Source organism: Eurosta solidaginis, chromosome 3 (assembly GCF_040869045.1).
Source record: "Eurosta solidaginis isolate ZX-2024a chromosome 3, ASM4086904v1, whole genome shotgun sequence".
Taxonomy (NCBI): domain Eukaryota; kingdom Metazoa; phylum Arthropoda; class Insecta; order Diptera; family Tephritidae; genus Eurosta; species Eurosta solidaginis.
Window position 1 is genome coordinate 279,611,639 of NC_090321.1, and position 24,710 is coordinate 279,636,348.

Consider the following 24,710-nt stretch of genomic DNA (forward strand, 5'->3'; position numbering starts at 1 on the left):
GTATGTTATCGTTTTGTTTACGTTACGGAACAGATACATACATATGTGCCTATACAAGTTCAATATAAAATCGATGATAAAGAAAAACCAATAAGATAACGACGACAAGCTGAACAAAATCAAAAGCTCGACAATAATAATTCGCTGTCAATATAATAATAAAACCGAAAATAATAAACCGATAATTCAAGGAATAATTTATTGATATCGGTTGCTACCGATAATAGGTCGACGAGGCTCTTTTTAAAAAGTTCGCAACTATTTGTTTCTAGTAAAGTAACCTCTGTTGTTGTTTAAATACAACCGCTAGGCGAGCTTTAATTAATTTAAAAATATTTGTTCCATAGGCTTACACCTCTATGTTTATACATCGAACTTCACGAGTACTTGGTACTCACGCCTTTTTTCGAATTGCTTCAATCCTTTTGCACGCCTCTGTGCTAAGTTGCGTCTCTCCTGTGCTGAAATGGTAACACCAACTTTGCTCTGTTGATAATAACCACACCTTGAATATTCAACAACTTAGTATATTCAACAACTTAGTCCTGGTTTCTTACACCATGAGCAGATCACAACAGCAACTAGCTTTGCTATCTGCATATTAAGCAAGATATTAAGTAACAGATTAATATATATATATGAAAATGCAAACAAGTTTACAGAATCAGTAGATTAAGTTTTAAGACCCTACGCAGTTCACATAATATCAGAATGATATTGCTGACGATTTAGGGATGGGCGGATTCCGAGTACCATAGCATAAGTGTGTTGGTAAGCTTCGAATGTTTAGGTTTCAAGCTATCACCCCCTTCTCGTTGACAAGTTCGATATTATTACTTTTCAATACGTCATCTCTTTCTCGTAGTTGACAACTCTCAATAAGGGCATTAAGGCATACGTGATAAATTTAATATTAATTTAAATTTTATAATCGTTACTATATTATTTATCAAGTTGTCGGAATGGACGCGTTGCCGAGCAACACAGAACCTGATTTAATTGATTAATAATGCCGTCAAAATGGACTTGATTCCGAACAGCACATTTAAAGTTATGATACAACAATCAGGGCTGTACTGCGTGTGAGGCTGGAAAGAACGTATTTCCAAGGCATCCGCCCGAATTATTCTCCCTAATTACTAAAATTTTTAGATTTTAATTGTTAGATATAGACGATGTTCATACAATCTTGTTTTTCTACTATTAAAAATTTGTATTTTTTATTTTGACATTATAGCGTTTTCCTGCAAGACATTTGAAGAAGTTTTTTGTAAATTGAAAATTAGTGCTATGTTTGCAGAAATACCGACAAAAACAGAGAAAAGGTTCATGCATATAAAAATTTTAACGACGAGTACTTAAGAAAAGTGATTCAAAATATCTAGATGGCATCAAAGGGACGTTGAACATAATTTCTGTAAACCAAACAGGGCTCTCCAGCATGGCTACGGTTATTTTCGCCTTGAATAATACGCCAAGCATTTTCCTGCGACTTTGTAAAGTAGATAGGTGTATAAGTCTCAGATGGATAGAATAGAAAGCAAAATTCCTGGAAGACGGGTCTGAACTTTGCAGGAGGTTGCTATGCTTAAACTTTTTTAGGCAATGAGGTTTTAAAATGTAGATTTTGATTAAAAAAAAAGAAAATATTCTTGTATGAATGTTCTTAGATCGCCCAAAATGGTTTACTAATTGGTCACGAAGCATGATCCTTCTAAGACCCAATTTATGAGGTTAATTCGTGCCTCTTTTTAACTCAAAGGTGCACGAATCAAAAGACCAACCAAGTATGTGAAAACTTAAAATTTGGCGTTAACACCTTTGTATACGGTCGTACATTTGTTAACAGGTTTCAGTATTATTCTCTGCTGGCACCGACGTTTCAACTGGGCACTATACGGAAGAGTGAGTTGTGTCTAACCACTCATACTTAAATCTACTTCAATAATCGCCGTTGGTTTGTATATCTTATGAGCAACCTTTATATGTTATACTATAAGTTTATTTCATCTCATGCCGACAACCTCCATGATTTCGAGTTGTGTAACACTGCAGAGATTTGTAGAGTGTTTCTTTGTTTCTCGAGAAATAACTTGACTCCTCTATGTATTCATACTCAGTCCCAGAAGTCGTCCCAGTCGTCTATTTGCATAACAAAACCTTGCCAGCAATCTTTTAGACCATCATTCACTCGAAGGAGTTGAAGATAATTTTACAAGCTCCTTCTGAATATAATTATCTCCGCCTTCTCTGTTTATGATCCTTTTAGCAATCAACCATATAAATAATCGTAAATGGTAACGGAAAAACAGCGAGACAACTTACTCGATCTTGTATATTTACTTTTATCTGTTAGTTTAAATATGCACTCTTTAGTCCAAACAGCTTGTGCCAAATGTAAAAGGAAGTACATACCTTCTTATTGCACAAGTTGTATGTTTGCAGATGTAGGGACTTAATAGTCGCTATTCGGGGTGTCAGCTTCATTTGGCAACGCGAATTATTGTTGACGAAATTTATTTAAGACGTTTACTCCTGCTCCCTTTAATACTTCAGCCACAGTAACAGTAATGCACTACGAAAATGGCTAAAAGGTTGCAACTGAAAGATACATTGCAGGGGAGTGCATTGATTTTGTTTAATAACAGAAAATACTTAGCGAAGGCGGTGACTAAGTTGATAAAATTTGAGAAAATGCAATACGAGAAATGAATATGGTGACTCCCTTTGCACTACAAGATGTTTAGACGTTCTGTTAATTTGTAAGATGACAAAATTACTTCTACTCTGCTTCAACCAAAAGATAAGCAAAATTGTCGTTCTTCTTTGAACGTATCTTCCTAGTTCATTTATGGGAGTAGTATCCAGCGCAAAACTGTCTGTGAACGCACCACAAATGGGCCATTGTTATCAAAAGTGATATCTTTTGTGACTGCGGAGACGCTACTCCTCTACGAGTTCTTGGTTTTTATATGAAAACCTGGATGTAGGTAAAACAATACTAATTTAATTACCATGCCCGAGTAGCAACGAAGAGTTAAATGAAATAGTCCTTCATTCACAACAGGAAGGATCAAACTTTTTCTTAACTTACTCCAGGAGAATCACCCTACATCAATGCAACAAATCAAATGTGAAATTTAGACAACCAAACAGAGCGATAGATGCAATTGCAGTAACTAATGCAGCTGTTTCGTAAGTGGCAATGATTACACTAATAACACAACAAAATAAGGCGAGCGAAGACGTTTTAAGGTATGAAATGAATCCTTAAATCTAAAAAAAAAATGATATCAATCTTACTAATGGTATAGGCTCTCAACCCCATTGCGTTCATTCGGATGGAAACAGTCCTCAAGGACCATAATGTGAGAATCATATCATTTTACAGTTAACTTTGGAATTTAAGTTACGTCGCAACTATGAGAATCGTCATGCAACTTATTACTGATCGATTTACGCTGAACAAAAAATGAAACCGAAATGGAACAAGTAAGGAAGGTTAAGTTCGGGTGTAACCGAACATTACATACTCAGTTGAGAGCTATAGTGACAACATAAGGGAAAATAACCATGTAGGAAAATGAACCGAGGGAAACCCTGGAACGTGTTTGTATGACATGTGTATCAAATGAAAGGCATTAAAGAGTATTTTATGAGGGAGTGGGCCATAGTTCTATAGGTGGACGCCATTTAGGGATATAGCCATAAAGGTGGATCAGGGTTGACTCTAGAATGCGTTTGTGCAATATGGGTATCAAACGAAAGGAGTTAATGAGTATTTTAAGAGGGAGTGGGCCTTTTTGGACCAGGGGTGACTCTAGACTTTGTTTATACGATATGGGTATCAAATGAAAGGTGTTAATGAGTCTTTTTAAAAGGGAGTGGGCCTTCGTTTTATAGGTGTTCGCCTTTTCGAGATATCGCCATAAAGGTGGACCAGGGGTGACTTTAGAATTTGTTTGTATGATATGGGTATCAAATGAAAGGTGTTAATGATTATTTTAAAAGGGCGTGGGGTTTAGTTCTATAGGTGGACCCCTTTTCGAGATATCGCCATAAAGGTGGACCAGGGGTGACTCTAGAATTCGTTTGTGCAATATGGGTATCAAACGAAAGGAGTTAATGAGTATTTTAAGAGAGAGTGGGCCTTAGTTCTATAGGTGGACGCCTTTTCGAGATATCGCCATAAAGATGGACCAGGTGTGACTCTAGAATGCGTTTGTACGATATGGGTATCAAATGAAAGGTGTTAATGAGTATTTTAAAAGGGAGTAATCCTTAGTTCCATAGGTGGACGCCGTTTCGAGATATCGCCATAAAGGTGGACCAGGGGTGACCCTAGAATTCGTTTGTGCAATATGGGTATCAAACGAAAGGAGTTAATGAGTATTTTAAGAGGGAGTGGGCCTTTCTGGACCAGGGGTGACTCTAGACTTTGTTTGTACGATAAGGGTATCAAATGAAAGGTGTTAATGAGTATTTTTAAAAGGGAGTGGGCCTTCGTTCTATAGGTGTTCGCCTTTTCGAAATATCGCCATAAAGGTGGACCAGGGGTGACTCTAGAATGAGTTTGTACGATATGGGTATCAAATTAAAGGTATTAATGAGAGTTTTAAAAGGGAGTGGTGGTAGTTGTATATGTGAAGGCGTTTTCCAGATATCGACCAAAATGTGGACCAGGGTGACCCAGAACATCATCTGTTGGATACCGCTAATTTATTTATATATGTAATACCTGCCAAAATTTTAAGGGTTTTTTATTTCGCCCTGCAGAACTTTTTCATTTTCTTCTACTTAATATGGTAGGTGTCACAATCATTTTATAAAGTTTTTTCTAAAGTTATATTTCGCGTCAATAAAACAATCCAATTACCTTACAATATTTCATCCCTTTTTTCGTATTTGGTATAGAATTATGGCATTTTTTTCATTTTTCGTAATCTTCGATATGGAAAAAGTGGGCGTGGTCATAGTCGGATTTCGTTCATTTTTCATACCAAGATAAAGTGAGTTTAGATAAGTACGTGAACTGAGTTTAGTAAAGATATATCGATTTTTGCTCAAGTTATCGTGTTAACGGCCATGCGGAAGGACAGACGGACGACTGTGTATAAAAACTGGGCGTGGCATTAACCGATTTCGCCCATTTTCACAGAAAACAGTTAACGCCATAAAATCTATGCCCCTACCAAATTTCAAAAGGATTGGTTAATTTTTGTTCGACTTATGGCGTTAAAAGTATCCTAGACAAATTAAATGAAAAAGGGCGGAGCCACGCCCATTTTTAAATTTTCTTTTATTTTTGAATTTTGTTGCACCATATCATTACTGGTGTTGAATCTTGACATAATTTACTTATATACTGTAAAGATAATAAATTTTTTGTTAAAATTTTACTTTTAAAAAAAATTTTTTTTAAAAGTGGGCGTGTTCCTTCTCCGATTTTGCTAATTTTCATTAAGCGTACATATAGTAATAAGAGTAACGTTCCTGCCAAATTTCATCATGATATCTTCAACGACTGCCAAATTACAGCTTGCAAAAGTTTTAAGTTACCTTCTTTTAAAAGTGGGCGGTGCCACGCCCATTGTCCAAAATTTTACTAATTTTCTATTTTGCGTCATAAGCTCAACTCATCTACCAAGTTTTGTCGCTTTATCTGTCTTTTGTAATGAATTATCGCACTTTTTCGGTTTTTCGAAATTTTCGATATCGAAAAAGTGGGCGTGGTTATAGTCCGATATCGTTCATTTTAAATAGCGATCTGAGATGAGTGCTCAGGAACCTACATACCAAATTTCATCAAGATACCTCAAAATTTACTCAAGTTATCGTGTTAACGGACGGACGGACGGACGGACGGACATGGCTCAGTCAAATTTTTTTTCGATCCTGATTATTTTGATATATGGAAGTCTATATCTATCTCGATTCCTTTATATATGTACAACCAACCGTTATCCAATCAAACTTAATATAATCTGTGAGCTCTGCTCAACTGAGTATAAAAATGAAGTATAATTTAACCTAAAGTTCCGACTTTCCGAATCAGTATCGAAGCTCTATTACATCCCTTTTGATAACGCATTATTATGAGTTATCATACATATAGATTTATAGTTTATATTTTATGTTGTGCAGCAATGTTTGTTACACAATTTATTACACCAAGGCTTCCCCCATATATTTATAATTTTTAAAAAGTGTTATGTATAGGTAGCAATACGTTCCCTGCAGGAAAATCAGCAATTATTGGCAGAAATGGATATTTGGTTTCGTATGGGAGGTGCCACCCCCGGTTTTTTCCAATATACTCTTATTTTAGTTAAAACCTTGGCTTTTAGAAATATTTGCAGCTATTTCAAGTCTCAGTAAGGTTAATTTAAGGGGTTCAGCATATATGTGATATGGAAAGCAAATTTGTATGGGAGTACCACACACTCTTTCCAATTCTTCCCATTTTTCTCCACTGATATTAAAATCGATATTGCGCATCTACATGTCAATGCTATGTTATTAGTACCGTCAGATATATTTGATTTCTCATATGTTGGTATATACAACAAATGCCACGTCCCTTACGTACTGAAGAACTTAGAGTTCTTACATAAATAGGTGTACATATATTTCATCCAAACACACACTTCCTTTTGCAAGGCTTTTTCGTTAATGCTTGATATAATCAATAAAGATTTGGTACCAAATAACAGTGATGCAGAAGTGTCTGGCTTGAGAAGTATTTTTGCACCTATGTCCAATTTGAATAACGTGACTTAATCGGTCCAGGAGATATGTGATATGAAAAGAAAAATTTTTATGGAAGGTATCACGCTCTCTTTTCCAAATCTTCTCACTTTTCTCCACTGATATAATATTGATGTTGGGCATCCGCCTGCCAAGTATCATTTGCCTGGTATTAATATTCTTAGAGATATTAGATTTTTCATTTGTTGGTATATAAATTAGATGCCACGCCGCCTAAATACCAAGAACGCCCCCTATGCTCTGAATAATTCTATCACCTAGAAATTGGTGCATGTTTCATTCAACTCACAATGAATGAAAAATTTGGGCGTGGCGTATTTAAATAGCGAGTGTCGATTGCAGTGGATAGTCGACCGCTGAGCGATAATCGATTATCTCTATAATGTATACAAATTATGTTATATACATCGAAAAGTTGAAAAAATAGCAAAATCTGTCTTGTATAAAATAAATGTTTATAATGGTCCAAAGATTTGGCGATTAATTTTTATAGTAATAATATTAAATGCAAAAAATGGAATCGACAAATTTTCGATTCTATTCCGATCGACACTCGCAATAGGGGAGATAGATAGATTTTAAAGGCTCGTCATATCTGAAAATTTTGGGGGAACTACCGATTCGTGTTTCCGCATGCACTTTAATCGCACCAGTTTACAACCTGAAAACTTTCCTACATGGTATGTATTAAACAAATTGTAGACTAATGCGTATATCATTATCAATATACATATATATAGCTTATCTTATCAAGCAGCTAGCCAAACTGGGAGATGGGTAATATTTAGTAGAAATTAAGCGAGGGGGTTCATTATGGTTTGTTGTGAGTCTTCAGCTGATAAGACAATTCGAATCCGTAAAACTGACGCAACAGGTGAATGCAACCAGTTTGTGGGTGAATTCCGAATGAATTGCTTTAAAGATCTGTACGAAAACGAAAATAATTAAAATATACAACAAAATCTAATTAAATATTATAGCTGAAAATGTGATTAAGTGAGAAAATTATAAAAAATTGATATTCGAAAAATGTGAACAGCAGTACAGAGCGTTGCTCAAATGCAAAATAATTGAACAAAAAATAAAACAAATGTAAAAATTACTTCTTTCAGTAAATACGCAGTACTTAATTAGATAATTTAATTAGTTACTAAATATAAATTTTTTTCATCGAACACACGGAGCACACATTTCATTTGTCATACGTAAAAAAGGTATTTCAAAACATACATATGCATAAATAAGTGATTATGTGCATAGTCTCAGAAAGTATGTCGGTTTTTAAAAACTTCCCTCTTTTTGAATATAAGGACAGTTTTTATTTTTATTAATGATTTTGTGCGATGAAACTACCGTTTTCATGAAAACTTTAGAAAGCACATACTTGGTAAGAATGCACCCATCTATGCGTTTGTTTAAATATTTAAACTTGAGTCTTTTTGCGACATAACAATTTAATCCACATATGTACGTTTTGACAAGTGCACATTAGGGTGAGGCAAAAAAATAGTTAATTTCTCCTTTAGTACCTTGGAACTATTGTTCAGCATTTCAAAAGGATTACTTGGGTGCAGGACAGAGCACTTTTTCGATATCGAAAATTTCGAAAAATGTGATAATTCATTACCAATGAATAAATATATATTTGACAAAATTTTAGAAAATAGGCGGACAACGCCTACATTTAGAAGAAGACAATTTTAAAGTCTTCTAAGCCATAAATCCTAAGCTGTTGATTGAATGCTCGAATGCTCTAATATTTGATTTTCGGAATTCAATTATTTAAAAGCGAAGCGAAGTACATGGTCGATTATTCGAATAATTGCGTGTTGTCTATCATTCGAAAAATCGTTGAGCACATAGATAAACTGTGAATATGAATAGATTATAGAGTCGAGCCATTGCATAAAAAATTATAGAAATGCTCTGGGCCGTGTTTTATATCGCAGAAAATAGCAATATTATAACTACGAACGATAAGCTTTTTGTATAGGGCGATAGGATAGCTACGATCTTGTGTTCCGTAATTAATTCAGGATCATTTCGGTCACTCCCAGAATGTTTTAGGGAATATTTTTTAGTCATTTCTGGGTGGCTTTGGGAGTCATATCGAGATGTTTGTATGGACTGGCGGGATCATTTGGGGACTATCTTCGGAGCCATTTCCAGAACAATTTTTGGTATTTTTCTGATGATCTTGGGGACTTTTTCGGGTTATTTTGGGGCTATTTCGGCATCATATGGGGACTATTTCTGGTTATTACGGGGTAATTTCGAGGCCAATTTGATATCATTTTCCGATGATCTTGGGGACTATTTCAAGATTACTTCGGGATATTTTTGGGATGGTTTTGGAGATTTCGGATTAATTTGGCATCATTGCATTATGATCATCGATACCAATTCAGGGTATTTCTCAAGTAATTTTCCCCATAACTTTCGGGGCTCCGCCTGAGTCCATACAGAATAAATTTGTGGTAGTTTAGTATGTAATACCGAAAAAATCACGTATTCCTGGAACCAAGACGTATAAAAATATTAGATACATTTTTTCGAGTTTTATAGAGCCGTTTCGATAAATAGGTGCTCAAAGCGCTCAAGTCAGCCGATTGTCATTCATCACATCTGAAACATCACAAACTAACAAAGAGTCAACAAAGCCGAAATAATTGGTATATACATAGCGTATACGTAATTTTTTTGTACGAAGACTTCATACAAATCGAAGCCCGATTTTGAAAATCGAATAACCGTTGAATTCCGATTATACGAATAATCTAAATAAATCAACTATTCGAATAGCGAGATTCGATTAATAAACGTACAAAAAGTTAAAACCGAATGCTCGATTCATCAAATTTTTCGAATATTTTTAAGAACCCTAATGTACATACCTACATACATATATTTAAGCATGATTAATCAAATACCTAGATAATTCTGGCATTAACCATATATTTACTTTATGGTGATAACAATTTGGACTGCTCCTCGTCAGGGTAAAAATTTGGTCAACATAATGGTTTGTTTAAATAATTTCCTGATATCACTTTAAAATTTTGGGAACTTTTGTAATTGCTTATGCAGAGATTTATATTGGGATAATAAATGCGTATTTTACGTTAGTGTACGATTTGATATTTATCCTGAAAAATGTTTACTGAAAAGAGTTTCGTAACTGGAATACGCTAAGAATCGTGGAAATCGAAGAAAAATGATCATAAATATGAAATGTACGCGACATGTATACAACGGCAGTGTACCACATTGAAATTCAATTGCAACTCCTGAAAAGATAGTGCTGTTATACAAGCATGGCGGAACCATACAAGGTGACAGAATGGTGACATACCTACAAATATAAATAAAAGTTCCATGTACTTTGTTTTTGTAAATTCGATAGACTAATGTCAAAATCATACTGCGCCGGAAGTTGATGTATCAAATCAAATAAAGAAGTACAAAATCAGCTGTCCCGTGCTGCGACCTTTTATAGTTCCGCCATGTATAAAAGTTACCTCGAGTGGTGAGCATTGCAATAATCTGCTTTTATTGAGACCGGTTTGCTTATAAATATCGGGGGCTAGAGCAAAGTTATGAGTAATATTAAAAACAAAAATAAGTAGGTTTGCATGTACGTATAACCTGTTTCATAGTATTAGTTGCGAATTTGTTTTGCTTCTACGCTCTCTTTCATTAATAAAGATTGTTAAGGATGATATGAATTTGTTAAAATGTATTATCAAGTGGAAAGTTTTAAATAATAATTGAAGATTTTTTTAGTTTTCTGTGACACAAGTAATTTTTTGTTTGTTTTATCAAAAGCGTAAGACTTACCTACTTAGTTGGCGCTTAACCGTTTAACCGGTTATGGCCATCCAACAAGGCGCGCCCTGCACACTGACGCCAATTGGTCACACCAAGGGAGTTTAAATCATTTTCCACCTGGTCGTTCCAGAAGAGTGGGCCGCCCTCTTCCTCTGCTTCCGATAAAAATATTATCTTTGCCGGAGCGTCATCTTTCATTCGCATAACATGGCCTAGCAACTGCGTTTTAAATCGCTGGACTATGATAATGTCATACTTAAACTTCTTCAGTACTCGTCATCGCCAACTCCTAGAAGTCCATAAATCTTTCGAAGAGCTTCTCTCTTGAACACTCCCAGATCCGCTTCTTCTGATGTTGTCATGATCCATGCTTTTGTACATATAGCAGTACGGGTACGATAAGGGACTTGTAGAGCATGATTTTCGTTTGTCGAGAAGGCACTATATTTTCATTCTTTCCATCACCATCGATTGCGGGATTGGGTTCATCATCCCTGTGCGGTACATCGCTGTCCCATTTTAGGAGAGCAGAGAAGTGTTCTCTCGATAATCTAAGTACTCTCTGGACATCGGTTACAAGTTCGCCGTTTTCGTTCTTACAGGAGTTTGCCCCGGATTTAAAACCTTCCGTCAGGCGCCGTATTTTTTTGGTAAAATTTGCGGGCGTTTTTGCTGGTGGCTGACAGCTCGGGCGCGTCTTTTGGCTGCGACAACATAATGGTCCGAGTCGATGTTAGGTTTTTGGATCATGTGCACATCCTGAACAGTGGAGGCATGCCGTCCGTCTATCACAACATGGTCGATCTGATTGCGTGTATTTCGATCGGGGGACAGCCATTAACTTGATGTATATTTTTGTGCATGAAACCCATGTTGGATGTGGCCATGTTTCGAGCACCGGAAAAGTCAGTGAGCCTCAGTCTATTAGGAGAAGTTTCATTGTGTATGCTAAACTTTCCTATTGTGTGGCCAACCGCACCTTTTCTCGCCATGGCGTCGCCAAGCTCGGCCTTTATATCATGGCGGGGGTGGACTTCTGCCACAGTTCCATCTTCCTGATCCTAATTTTCGAAAGAATTATAATTTGATTATTATTTTGGCAATTCACAAGGTCTCCACCACGTTATCATGTATGCTGAATTAAATATAGTATGTAATAGAGCTGGATTGGATTCAAGTTTTTGGAGAATGCATTTTTTCGATTAGATTCTCAAAAAAAAAATAGATTTAATCTATTAAATCGAGCCGAAAAAACTTGATTTCTGTCTAATTGTTTACGGAATTTTTACCGTTTAATAAAGCTCAACAGTTTCTTCTTCGTTTCCTGGGGTTAATTGACAACATTAAGAGTACCACTTGTTTCTTCACTTGTTCCTCCCATTAGAATATTTGATAGTGAAAAATCATACTTTCAATGTTTTTTTTTTTAATTTATTTATGGTAGAGAAATGGATCTCGGCTATCAAGGAGTATATAAAATTTTCTTAATGATACTCCAGGTTTTTGACTTCTCTGCCATGTTAGTTATGGACCGTGTCGAGATTTGATGGGAAGGCCCTTTGGAGTGATCGAGAGAAAAGTCCTGCCCACGATTTGTGGTCCTCTCCGTTCCGTGATACCAATAGCTCGGTCATGTTATGGGAATGTACGAAGACGTTCTGGCACAGATGGTATTCCTAAAGGCACCCATATTTGGGAACATACGAAGAGGAGGCCACCGCCAAGTACACTTCATCTCCTTTGGTGTTCGCAACTGGTTTCAGTTTTATAGAAACAGGTATAGCTGGCCTGACTTGTTACGCAACACCAAAATATCCTAGGCAACAAATATATTGTTACTGTAAGATGATCAAAACTTTGAGGGCTTAAAAAATCGAACGATCTTAAAAAAAATGATTCTTCATTCCTTATATTCCGTATTTAACCTGCATTTTAATACATGGGGGCCTGATAAATGCTTCTGTCATAACTTGATCTTTCACCCAAATTTTCATCGTTTGTTAAATTATTGTTTAAAATGTTAATTTTTATCTAATCAATTTGCAATAGCCTCTTATGTTATATTCGCATTAGGTTGATGTGTGACTGCTACAGATAGCACGAGGGGTATGAGTATCATCCCTGTAGGGAAGTCAGTAAATAGTGATAACAATTTCTAAAGTACCAAACAAGTACTAGTTCGATAGTAATTATATTCTCTACAGTTTACAAATTGATAGCTAGGATTTTTATACTCAGTTGAACAGAGCTCACAGAGTATATTAACTTTGATTGGATAACGGTTGGTTGTACAGGTATAAAGGAATCGAGATAGATATAGACTTCCATATATCAAAATCATCAGTATCGAAAAAAAATTCGATTGAGCCATGTCCGTCCGTCCGTCCGTCTGTCCGTTAACACGATAACTTGAGTAAATTTTGAGGTATCTTAATGAAATTTGGTACGTAGGTTCCTGGGCACTAATCTCAGATCGCTGTTTAAAATGAACGATATCGGACAATAACCACGCCCACTTTTTCGATATCGAAAATTTCGAAAAATCGAAAAAGTGCGATAATTCACTACCAAATACGGATTAAGCGATGAAACTTGGTATGCAAGTTGAGCTTATGACGCAGAATAGAAAACTAGTAACATTTTGGACAATGGGCATGGCACCGCCCACTTTTAAAAGAAGGTAATTTAGAAGTTTTGCAAGCTGTAATTTGGCAGTCGTTGAAGATATCAAGATGAAATTTGGCAGGGCCGTTTCTCTTACTACTATATTTCTGCTTAATAAAAATTAGCAAAATCGGAGAACGACTACGACCACTTTTTAAAAAAAAATTTTTAAATTCAAATTTTAAAGGAAAAGTTAATATCTTTACAGTATATAAGTAAATTATGTCAACATTCAACTCCAGTAATGATATGGTGCAACAAAATACAAAAATAGAAGAATATTTAAAAATGGGCGTGGCTCAGCCCTTTTTCATTTAATTTGTATAGGATATTTTGAATGCCATAAGTCGAACAAAAATTTACTAATCCTTGTGAAATTTGGTAGAGGTTTAGACTCAAGGACGATAACTGTTTTCTGTGAAAAAGGGCGAAATCGGTTGAAGCCACGCCCGGTTTTTATACACAGTCGACCGTCTGTCCTTCCGCTCGGCCGTTAACACGATAACTTGAGCAAAAATCGATATATCTTTACTAAGCTAAGTTCACGTACTTATCTGAACTCACTTTATATTGGTGTAAAAAATGGCCGAAATCCGACTATGACCACGCCCACTTTTTCGATATCGAAAATTACGAAAAATGAAAAAAATGCCATAATTATATACCAAATACGAAAAAAGGGATGAAACATGGTAATTGTATTGGTATATTGACGCAAAATATAACTTTAGAAAAAAACTTGGTAAAACGGGTGTGACACCTACCATATTAAGTAGGAGAAAATGAAAAAGTTTTGCAGGGCGAAATCAAAAGCCCCTGGAATCTTGGAAGGAATACTGTTCGTGGTATTACATATATAAATAATTTAGCGGAACCCGACAGATGATGTTCTGGATCACCCTGGTCCACATTTTGGTCGATATCTCGAAAACGCCTTCACATATACAACAAAGGGCCACTCCCTTTTAAAACCCTCCTTAATACCTTTAATTTGATACCCATATCGTACAAACACATTCTAGAGTCACCCCTGGTCCACGTTTATGGCGATATCTCGAAAAGGCATCCACCTATAGAACTAAGGCCCACGCCCTTTTAAAATACTCATTAACACCTTTAATTTGATACCCATATCATACAAACAAATTCTAGAGTCACCCCTGGTCCACCTTTATGGCGATATCTCGAAAAGGCGTCCACCTATAGAACTAAGGCCCACGCCCTTTTAAAATACTCATTAACACCTTTCATTTGATACCCATATCGTACAAACAAATTCTAGAGTCACCCCTGGTCCACCTGTATGGCGATATCTCGAAAAGGCGTCCACATATAGAACTAAGGCCCACGCCATTTTAAAATACTCATTAATACCTTTCGTTTGATACCCATATCGTACAAAATAAATTCTAGAGTCACCCCTGGTCCACCTTTATGGCGATATCCCGAAAAGGCATCCACCTATAGAACTAAGGCCCACGCCCTTTTAAAATACTCATTAACACCTTTAATTTGATACCCATATCATACAAATAAATTCTAGAGTCACCCCTGGTCCACCTTTATGGCGATATCTCGAAAAGGCGTCCACATATAGAACTAAGGCCCACGCCATTTTAAAATACTCATTAATACCTTTCGTTTGATACCCATATCGTACAAAATAAATTCTAGAGTCACCCCTGGTCCACCTTTATGGCGATATCCCGAAAAGGCATCCACCTATAGAACTAAGGCCCACGCCCTTTTAAAATACTCATTAACACCTTTAATTTGATACCCATATCATACAAACAAATTCTAGAGTCACCCTTGGTCGACCTTTATGGCGATATCTCGAAAAGGCATCCACCTATAGAACTAAGGCCCACGCCCTTTTAAAATACTCATTAACACCTTTCATTTAATACCCATATCGTACAAACAAATTCTAGAGTCACCCCTGGTCCACCTTTATGGCGATATCTCGAAAAGGCATCCACCTATAGAACTAAGGCCCACGCCCTTTTAAAATACTCATTAACACCTTTCATTTAATACCCATATCGTACAAACAAATTCTAGAGTCACCCCTGGTCCACCTGTATGGCGATATCTCGAAAAGGCATCCACCTATAGAACTAAGGCCCACGCCCTTTTAAAATACTCATTAACACCTTTAATTTGATACCCATATCATACAAACAAATTCTAGAGTCACCCCTGGTCCACCTTTATGGCGATATCTCGAAAAGGCGTCCACCTATAGAACTAAGGCCCACGCCCTTTTAACGTACTCATTAACACCTTTCATTTGATACCCATATCGTACAAACAAATTCTAGAGTCACCCCTGGTCCACCTTTATGGCGATATCTCGAAAAGGCGTCCACCTATAGAACTAAGGCCCACGCCCTTTTAAAATACTCATTAACACCTTTCATTTGATACACATGTCATACAAACACATTCCAGGGTTACCTTAGATTCTTTTTACAACATGGTGATTTTCCCTTACTTTGTCTCCACAGCTCTCAACTGAGTATGTAATGTTCGGTTACACCCGAACTTAGCCTTCCTTTCTTGTTATACTTTAAATTTATCATATCGTTATCTGCGAAAACAACTGCTACTAGCTTCACGAATCTTCAACTACGAGTATGCTTCTTTCCCTACACTAGCTCCATCTAATGTCGGGCAAACGGAATATATGCCCCATGCTTGAGCTTCGAAAGAGATCTTGGGGTCACAATTGAGCCGGAAGGTTTGCTCCAAAGTCCAGAAATGACAGTACATACTATGCGCCTGTATACCGATAGTTCCAAATTAGAGGTCGATCTACTGTGAACTGTGTCGATTCGGAAATTAGTAGACCCTACAGGCTGTCAGATTACTGCCGCGTCATTCAGGCAAAAATTATAGCCGTGAAGAAAGCAGCAGAAATTTTTAAGGAAGCGTGCTTAAGCTGCAATCGCGTTTAGGACACACAGTACTTTATCAAGAAGTGTCGTATGCAAAAAGGTATTGGAAAGACTTCGCTTAGGCCGGACTATACATCTATGCTCGGTTCCCAGTCATAAATGGATAGAAGGTAACGAAAAGGCAGATCAGGCGACAATGGAGGATGCAACACTCACTGAATTAATGGTAGACATCCCGATCCGATTGGGAGAAATCAAAAGGAGACAGGAGTTGCGTATGATCCATCAAGCAGGATAGCTGTTGACAGAAGCGCAGGGCTACAAAATTTCTAAAATCATGAGCAAATCCTATGATATTAGACTTACAAAGTGGCTCATATCTCTGAAAAGAGAAAACTTAAGACTCACGACGGGCATACTGACTGGACAATGCCTTCTGGCGTTACATGCTTATCAGTTAGATCTCGTCAGTAATATCAGATGTAGAAAATGCGATCTAAAGAAATAAACGTTTAAGCACGTTTTGTGTTCGTGTTCAACGCTTTCCAGGTTAAAGCACCAGCCATAATGGGCGGCAGAGTAGCCAGGGCCCGTATTACGTGTTACGATCCGTGATCGAAACGCATTTTTTAAATCACAATAGCTCTGAAATGGTGGATCGGATTAATGGAATATGCGAACCAGCTACAAATAGTACTCCTTAGATCCATAACTTATTGAAATTTTTAGAAATAGTTTGGCAGTTGCATAGTTATCGCTTGAGTGAAAATAGTTTTCATTCACTGATCGTAACACGTAATACGGGTCCAGATCTCGAGGCAGCAATTAATCTAGATCCTAGAAAACTTCTAGTATTTGCCAAGAGGACGAAGTTGTTCTATAACATAAGTCTTGTCATCTAGTTGGGGTTCTTCTATTTGGCCGTCAAATGAATTCTGGCAACATTATGGACGCATACAGTCTATGTGAGGTCTTTATTGACTGACCAGTTCAACCTAACCTCCCTACACCTTAAAGCCTTTCCTTTAGGAACAGGAAAAATGTTCCACCAAGGGAATTATTTCGCCAAATATTCAGCAGTGTACATTAGGACAATGACAACCAATTTATATTTGAGCCAATTCATATTAAACATGCCAAAGTCCTTTAGTAAGCGATTTTCTTAAATCCGAAATAAATAATTGTTTTCCGTCACTCTATTTTATTAAGCTGTTGCACAACTGGAAAGGCGTTTTCAAAACTTTTTTCAAAGCACATTACAGAAAAATTAAAATTATATTTCAACGGCTAATAGTTAAAGTCTATTTGAAGCTACAAACAGGCAGTATAAAATGCAATACTTATAATTCGTATCCACCGAGTCCAAACTCCGTGTTTATTGGCAGAAATTCAATTTAATTTTCGTTATTGGATTATTGGCCAAACGCCTCTCTTTATATCTCTGTCGACATTTTCCGACAAGTTTTAGCAGTTTGTCAAAACTGGCATACACGATGTTCGGGTTTGGTGCAAACATAGTACCATTGAAACGCCAAAAGCTTTATACCAAACCAACTGGGTGTAAAGTGGAAATTTTTATCTAGCTGGGAGCGCTTGGGAATATATATGTGCTGCTTAAATTCAGACAACTAAAGACCATAATTCAATTTCAAGTTCATAGTTAAGCATTTCAAGCAAATTAACAAAAAGGTGTTGATTCATTTTTAGAGATGTAGACGTTATACGTGAGAGAGGTTATTGATATGCAAAAGTTTTTTGCAAATATTCAACAAATTTATCATTTTATTTTTGGGCATATTAGCAAAAGATGAAATATTTTATTAATTTTTATATCTAATAAAGAAAAGGAGTCTTCAACTGCAATAACATTAAAAACTTAAACCCTACTAGAGAGGCAGGACGTTATGATGCCGTTTTTACTTTAAAAGTTCGGTTTGTTGAAGTCCAAAATGCGCTTACGAAAACATTCTGTTAAACTGCAAATCAGATGAAAGAAGAAAAGCTATATCACTCAAAAAGAAGATCGAAAACTAAAACTTTGTTATTTTATTGGTTTTCCATTGCAAGATCCTACTTACTATCGATGCAGACTCTAAAGCACTTCAGTCTAAGGCCACCGATCTTTCAAATGCTTTAAAACGTTCGAAAGTTTGTCTAGAAGAATTGGAAAGGTATCGTTATGAATTTGAAAACGGAAGCGAGTAGTGTAGCAGAAAATTGGTCCGTCAACCCTGAATTTTCTAAAACTCGTCAGAGGATGGTGAAATGCCACTTTAATAAGCTTTGCGAAGATGAGCGTCGCCAAGATCCGGAAAGTTTGTTCAAAGTGAACATATTTTATCGAGTACTGGACATGATTATAAACCAACTGAAATCGCGTTTCATTCAAATTGTTTCAAATTCCAGTGTTTTCCATCCTTACACTTTAAAAGGTTGCCACGGACCCCAGATGGTATAATTACGCCATTGCATCAGGCAATCTTTTTGTTCATACTTATTTACCATTTTTCATTGTTTTTTATACTCAGTTGAGCAGAGCTCACAGAGTATATTAAGTTTGATTGGATAACGGTTGGTTGTACATATATAAAGGAATCGAGATAGATATAGACTTCCATATATCAAAATAATCAGGATCGAAAAAAAATTTGATTGAGCCATGTCCGTCCGTCCGTCCGTCCGTCCGTCCGTCCGTCCGTCCGTCCGTCCGTTAACACGATAACTTGAGTAAATTTTGAGGTATCTTGATGAAATTTGGTATGCAGGTTCCTGAGTACACATCTCAGATCGCTATTTAAAATGAACGATATCGGACTATAACCACGCCCACTTTTTCGATATCGAAAATTTCGAAAAACCGAAAAAGTGCGATAATTCATTACAAAAGACAGCTAAAGCGACGAAACTTGGTAGATGAGTTGAACTTATGACGCAGAATAGAAAATTAGTAAAATTTTGGACAATGGGCGTGGCACCGCCCACTTTTAAAAGAAGGTAATTTAAAAGTTTTGCAAGCTGTAATTTGGCAGTCGTTGAAGATATCTTGATGAAATTTGGCAGGAACGTTACTTCTGTTACTATATGTACGCCTAATAAAAATTAGCAAAATCGGAGAAGGACCACGCCCACTTTTAAAAAAAAATTTTTTTTAAAGTAAAATTTTAACAAAAAATTTAATATCTTTACAGTATATAAGTAAATTATGTCAACATTCAACTCTAGTAATGATATGGTGCAACAAAATACAAAAATAAAAGAAAATTTCAAAATGGGCGTGGCTCCGCCCTTTTTCATTTAATTTGTCTAGGATACTTTTAACGCCATGAGTCGAACAAAAATTAACCAATCCTTTTGAAATTTGGTAGGGGCATAGATTTTATGACATTAACTGTTTTCTGTGAAAATGGGCGAAATTGGTTGATGCCACGCCCAGTTTTTATACACAGGCGTCCGTCTGTCCTTCCGCATGGCCATTAACACGATAACTTGGGCAAAAATCGACATATCTTTAATGAACTTAGTTCACGTGCTTACTTGAACTCACTTTATCTTGGTATGAAAAATGAACGAAATCCGACTATGACCACGACCACTTTTTCGATATCGAAAATTACGAAAAATGAAAAAATCCCATAATTCTATACCAAATACGAAAAAAAGCATGAAACATGGTAAGGTAATTGGATTGTTTTATTGACGCGAAATATAACTTTAGAAAAAACTTTATAAAATGGTTGTGACACCTACCATATTAAGTAGAAGAAAATGAAAAAGTTCTACAGGGCGAAATAAAAAACCCTTAAAATCTTGGCAGGTATTACATATATATATAAATTAGCTGTATCCAACAGATGATGTTCTGGGTCACCCTGGTCCACATTTTGGTCTATATCAGGAAAACGCCTTCACACCACTCCCTTTTAAAACTCTCATTAATACCTTTAATTTGATACCCATATCGTACAAACTCATTCTAGAGTCACCCCTGGTCCACCTTTATGGCGATATCTCGAAAAGGCGTCCACCTATAGATCTAAGCCCCACGCCCTTTTAAAATACTTATTAACACCTTTCATTTGATACCCATATCGTAAAAACATATTCTAAAGTCACCCCTGGTCCACCTTTATGGCGATATCTCGAAAAGGCGAACACCTATAGAACAAAGGCCCACTCCCTTTTAAAATACTCATTAACACCTTTCTTTTGATACCCATATTGTACAAACAAATTCTAGGGTCACCCCTGCTCCACCTTTATGGCGATATCTCGAAACGGCGTCCACATATGGAACTAAGGATTACTCCCTTTTAAAATACTCATAAACACCTTTCTTTTGATACCCATATTGTACAAACAAATTCTAGGGTTACCACTGGTTCACCTTTATGGCGATATATCGAAACCGCGTCCACCTATGGAACTAAGGATTACTCCCTTTTAAAATACTCATTAGCACCTTTCATTTGATACCCATATCGTGCAAACGCGTTCTATAGTCACCCCTGGTCCACCTTTATGGCGATATCTCGAAAAGGCGACCACCTATACAACAACCACCACTCCCTTTTGAAACCCTTATTAATACCTTTAATTTGATACCCATATCGTACAAACATATTCTAGAGTCACCCCTGGTCAACCTTTAGGGCGATATTTCGAAACGGCGTCCACCTATAGAACTAAGGCCCACTCCCTTTTAAAATACTCATTAACGCCTTTCGTTTGATGCCCATATTGTACAAACAAATTCTAGGGTCACCCCTGGTCACCTTATGGCGATATCTCGAAACGGCGTGCACCTATGGAACTAAGGATTACTCCCTTTTAAAATGCTCATTAACACCTTTTTTTTGATACCCATATTGTACAAACAAATTCTAGGGTCACCCCTGGTCCACCTTTGTGGCGATATCTCGAAATGGCGTCCACCTATGGATCTAAGGATTACTCCCTTTTAAAATACTCATTAACACCTTTCATTTGAAACCCATATCGTACAAACGCATTCTAGAGTCAACCCTGATCCACCTTTATGGCTATATCCCTAAATGGCATCCACCTATAGAACTATGGCCCACTCCCTCATAAAATACTCTTTAACGGCTTTCATTTGATACACAGTCCAGGGTTTCCCTCGGTTCATTTTCCTACATGGTTATTTTCCCTTATGTTGTCACCATAGCTCTCAACTGAGTATGTAATGTTCGGTTACACCCGAACTTAACCTTCCTTACTTGTTTGTATTGGTTACGTATAATTCTCGAAATTTTTAAAAATAAATAAATAATTTGTTTGGCAATAACTTAGTACGACCTTGTATAAGACCTTGTGAACTGCTAATAGGCTGCTGAATTGTATTTTTATATCCAGCGCTTAGACGCACTCAATGGTATTATACCTTTGGTGGGATAACGATACTACGTAATGGCATATTGGAATTGAGATAGATAAATAATTCATTATATCAAAATTATCTTTGGCGAAAAAGATATTGAAAATGGGTGAAATCGAACAGGAACCACGCTCACTTTTTTGCTATCGATGAGAAAAAATATAAATTTATTAAAATTTGGGAAATAGGCGTGGCACAGCCTATATTTAGAAGAAGAAAATGTAAAAGTTTTGTAAGCCGTAAATCGCAATCCGATGAAGATACTATGTTGAAATTTGGTATGGAGGTTCTCCTTGATATTACATATTTACAAAATCGGTTGGTGACAACGCTCACTTAAAAAATAGCGCTATCAAAATTACGAAAAATTAATGAGTCCATAACCAAACACTGATAAAACTATGAAACTAAACAACCCGCCTACATTCAAAGGAAGAATAATCAAAAGCTTTGCAAGCCATAAATCAAGGTATCATGTTGGAATTTGGTATAAAGTTTTTCATTGCTTTTATATGGACACTTTGTGAAAGTTAACGAAATCGGTTGAGGATCACGAACACTTAATACAAATGTATTAAAATGGAATGCTAACAAAAAATTTAATATATTGCGGTATACAACTATATTATACTAACATTTCACGTCAGAAGTGGTAGGGTGTATACAACTTCGACAATTTCAAAATGTTTAAAAAGGGTCGCGATCCCGTCCCTTATTTATGTAATCTCTCTATAACAATATTAATGGCATAAATCGAACAAAAATTTACCAATCCTAACGAAATTTGGCATACAAATTGTCTTAAGGCAAAACCTGTGCCTTTTAAAAATGGGCCAGCCTTCAGTTGGTCACTGCCTCCGTCCGTTAACGCGAAATTATCTGAACTCAAAATATATTTGTGTTGAAAATGGTCAAAATCAGATAATAACCACGCCCACTTTTTAGATATTGAAAATTTCGCACTAGAAAATACTGGTAAAGTGATGAAACTTGGGAGTGAATTAACTCATAACACAAAACAGAAATTTAGTAAATTATTGGAAAATTTCAAAGCCGTTAGTATCCATCTCTTTACGATTGTACAGAATTATGGGGTTTGGAATTATGTATGTATCTGGGGAAACTTTGGTAAACATCACGCCCACTCCAAAAAAATGCCTAAAGTTTTAGGGATGTTCAAAAATTGGAAATACGTTTTTGCCATCTAACTACATAAAGGGAACGAACTTAACTATATTCGACATTTTATTATGACAATAACTGTTTTATAGCTTCTTACGAAAGTTAATATCTACATATGTATCAGTAGTCAATAGTACATTTCACCTTTCATATCATTTAATGTTCGAGATATTTCTCTTTGAATGTATTCTTAATATTGTAACGAATTTAGTGCAATTCCGCTTATTTGCAAACTTCTGCTAACGTTCGAATCACTAAACTGTTGAATAAATAACTCCAGTATTCAATAATGCAAAATTGTCTTTATTAGAGTACTTCACAATAACACTTCTATTGCTTGCCAGATAGCGTGCGTAAATCAAACTGATTCCTGCTTACTCAGCTTTAACTCCTTTTATACTCTGTAATGTCTCATTCGCATACTTCTGGGTTTTTCTATTTTTAGAATTTACTACTCGTTTACCAGCTATAAATTTCTTAGCTATAACTACATATGCACGATTATTACAGCTTCTCGCATAGCTCATGCGCATGTATATGTGAGTGATACTTCCACAGATATTTGCCTACTTTCGGGAGTATCTCAGATATATGCATGTGTTTGTGCGTTGCTCTCCGCTGCTTGTATGGACATATGTATAGACATAATGATTGATTTGTTGATGTGCATACAAGTCACTGCTTAGTATAGGCTTAGAGATGATAGTATCCCTTAGTTTTGCTAATATTCGTCACACTGCCCTCCACCTAAGTTTGATCGTCCCGATCAGACAAATTTCCTGATCTAAACGCCGCTAGCCTCTCCAAATGAACCACCCTTCTATTTCGTGGTTTCCCAATTGTTTGTATGCGGCAGATGACTGATCCTCTTCACAACTCTGCACGGCCTTCCCAACAGCACCAAAATTTGGATGGAACACCTTTCCGCCGGTGAGGGTTGTATAGCAGTACCAAATCTCCCTCCAAGAAACCTTCCGAATTATAGTTCTTGTCGTACCTGTGTTTCATTATACTACTCATTACCTTGGGCCGTTCCCTCACACTCTGTTCTTTGGCCAATGAAGAACTACTTCGCAGAGATTGATCTTGACGGATTGACTGTTTCACAACAGTAGTGCGTGCTGGCTTGAAACCACCCTTGCATTCTTTCTGGGAAATTCTTTCGTTCGTTTTACTGCATCCATTGGGGTTTGTCAGTGCCAGTGTTTTTCACGCGGGTACCTTAGATTTTGATTTGTTTGGCCCATTCATTCCATCAACCTTTGCCCGCTTTACTTTCTTTGACTTTTGTGGTCTCTGTTGATTCTGCTCTACCAGCACTCGGTTACTGCTGAACCCTTTCTCCAAACTGAAGTTAATTGGTATATCCTGGTTCTTAGAGCGCATACTCCATCTCTACATGTCGATTCTTATGTCATGGTCAACTAAGACGTCTACTCCCAATATGATTTCATCAACTACGAATTTGTGTAAAATCGTGACCTGTCCAATTAAGACCTCACATACCACTTCTCTTTGGACTTGGTTATACTCGCCAGTGAGCGTACGCAACCTTGCTCCAGGTAACGGTTTTACTCTCCTGTTGACCAAGTCAGATCGGATTAAGGAATGACATGCGCCTGTATCTACAGTCAGTACCCGTTCTTTGCCATCCGCATTACCTGTGACGGTAAAACTGCTTGATTTCCTTTCAGTTTGAGAGATAGATATCAAAGGACATTCAACAGCTGGAGCTAGCTCTCGATTTTTACATCTGACGCGCTCTTACTTATCTCCTCCAACTTTGCGTTTACGACCAGCCAAGTTGGAACTACCAGGACCGGTGCTGCAATGTAGTGCAATGTGACCTGGATTACCGCACTTGAAACACTTCATAACTCCAGCATTTTTCTGTTGTGATCTCTTCAGTGCTTCCAAAATTGTGTCTACCCAATCTGGCCTTTCTATTTCCACACGGCGTGCTTTGAAAACTG

The 24,710-nt window shown here is 36.7% G+C and overlaps 1 protein-coding gene across 5 annotated transcripts in view; it reads left to right on the forward strand.

Annotated features, from left to right (window-relative positions):
* The first annotated feature begins 7,622 nt into the window (after window positions 1-7,622).
* The window catches only part of LOC137245649 (insulin-like growth factor-binding protein complex acid labile subunit), a 39,221-nt gene continuing 22,133 nt past the window's right edge, over window positions 7,623-24,710 (forward strand). For 2 of the 5 annotated variants that reach the window (XM_067776646.1, XM_067776649.1), the window contains exon 1: window positions 7,623-7,982. The gene's annotated coding sequence lies outside the window, so the exon portion shown is untranslated. The remainder of the gene's footprint in view (window positions 7,983-24,710) is intronic. The other 3 variants (XM_067776647.1, XM_067776650.1, XM_067776651.1) reach the window with 2 other exon arrangements.